We start from the raw sequence: 1992 nt of genomic DNA, 5'->3' as shown, positions 1-1992 counted from the left end.
GGCATGACCTCCAAGTCGGGCTGCTGCAGTGCATTTGAGCAGAAGGTGGGTGATGCGTGTTTCTCTCAGTCAACTTTGACTGACATTAACACCGCCAATATTCGCTAACATTGGTTGAGCTATTTTATGGTCGATAATTATTACCATATTAAATAATAGTATTTCATTCTAAACCTTATAAGCTGTAATCAAATATGGAAGTTGGCATAGTGCGACACTTGAGCTTTCAATCAAATATGCTTCTCATTATAGCCATTGTTTTATTAATACGTTTACAACTCATAAGTCAAGCAACCATCTAAAAAATCAAACTCTTTTACTTGATTTTGTTATGGCTGAAATTTCGACTGACTTTACCACATTGCGTCTCCGTAAATGCTTTCCTGTTACAAACTATGCTAACGGCTTGGCTCAGTGTAGAAATGCAGTCCGCTCTTCTCGTCTCATTAGCATCACCAACTAAAAGGTGTTTTATGAGCAATAGGTGTGCCGTGAAATGGCCGAGAAATGATGATAAAGTTTATTTTTAGAGTCTCCTCGTATATTCCCAACTAAGACTCATTAGCTTTATGGAATGAACAGGAATGCCTCACTTTTACGGTTGACATAGAGAGCAATGCATAATTAAAACGTTCAGACTAAAGAGCGCCTAATTGTGGGATGAGTAGCAGGTAAGCTGCTCAAATCCCTTTCTTCCACAATTCAATGAGCTTATTTTTTGAAAGAGCTAATGATTTCCGATTTTTTTGTAGGACGCATATCGCACTTTCACATGTATATGGGGACTATCTCTTAGTCAAGAGTTACATTCTATAGAATAAAGGGAGTTCCCTAACCGTTTCCAATGACCCGGTAGGTTTTAAACCGCCCTATACTATCGGCTTTGGTGATACTTTACAAAAAACGATAAAAACTTAAGATGGCATTTACAAGACCAAGTGAGGATTTTAATAACTCGGCGTCCTCTCCCGAGGAATCATTATAGTTGGAGCCCACAAAATCAGTTGGCTGAGCATATCCTAGAGAAAAGGGGGTAATGGGATCTCGTAAGACAATACATACTTCATTTTCACATGACTTTAATCATCATTAATGCAGGGGAATAGGAAGTAGATAGGACCAGGAGCTAGGAACAATCAACTCTACATGACCATACAAGCTAGAGCCATCCGGCTTTCAAAGTTTCAAATTTGCATGGGCGCGGGTCACATTCGGTCGTCCATTACTTAATGCGGCCTATTTATTCAAGCTAACTGGAGCATCGTCCGCCCATTCAATTGATAGCCTTTCCTTGCATACCCTGGTAGATGAATTGGGCACATCCATGCTCGCAATCCCATCTTACCATTTAAAATAAAATAAATATATCTAGCTATGTGGTCAAGAGGATACGAAGTGAGGTAAGGAGGGAGTGTATGGACAAAAGAAGGCATCAGCGACCGGACGTGGTAGTATATGACTCTAATTTAGAGTCACGGAGGCCAGGTGGCGGAAGCTTGTGTAGATGGGGCGAGATTGACCCTCCAGCAATACGCGTGGATCGGCTGTAGTTGCGCTGAGTGGTCAGAGTTATTCTGCTTGGGTCGATGTCTCGGTAGCCGTACTCAGAGGTGGCATTAGATTGCCCTAGGAATCATCTGTAGTGTTTTTCTGGGACTGAGTGGCTATCAGTTCCACTGAACGGGTCAGTTCAGTTCGTACAACTAATGGCATCTTTTCTCAACGCATTATTTTCATCTCTACCTACCACCACAGAATAGAAATTTTTATATTCATTTGCCTAGATAGCTTGCAGGTAGAATAAGCTCACCGATCGCTTGTAAGACTTTACATTGCCTACTGCTTCACTCTAAATGGCATCAACGGTCATTTTATCAACACATTAGTTAACAGAGTCCCAAGAAAAATTAACCAACTCAACTTTGATATTCTTCTCATTCCAATTTGATGCTGATCACTTGTGATTTTTGCAAAACGCATCTTTGTTTTCGC

Source organism: Echinococcus granulosus (assembly GCF_000524195.1).
Source record: "Echinococcus granulosus chromosome Unknown EG_S00011, whole genome shotgun sequence".
In the NCBI taxonomy this organism is placed as follows: Eukaryota; Metazoa; Platyhelminthes; class Cestoda; order Cyclophyllidea; family Taeniidae; genus Echinococcus; species Echinococcus granulosus.
The sequence above is the reverse complement of the archived record's forward strand: the minus strand, read 5'-3'. Positions refer to the sequence as shown.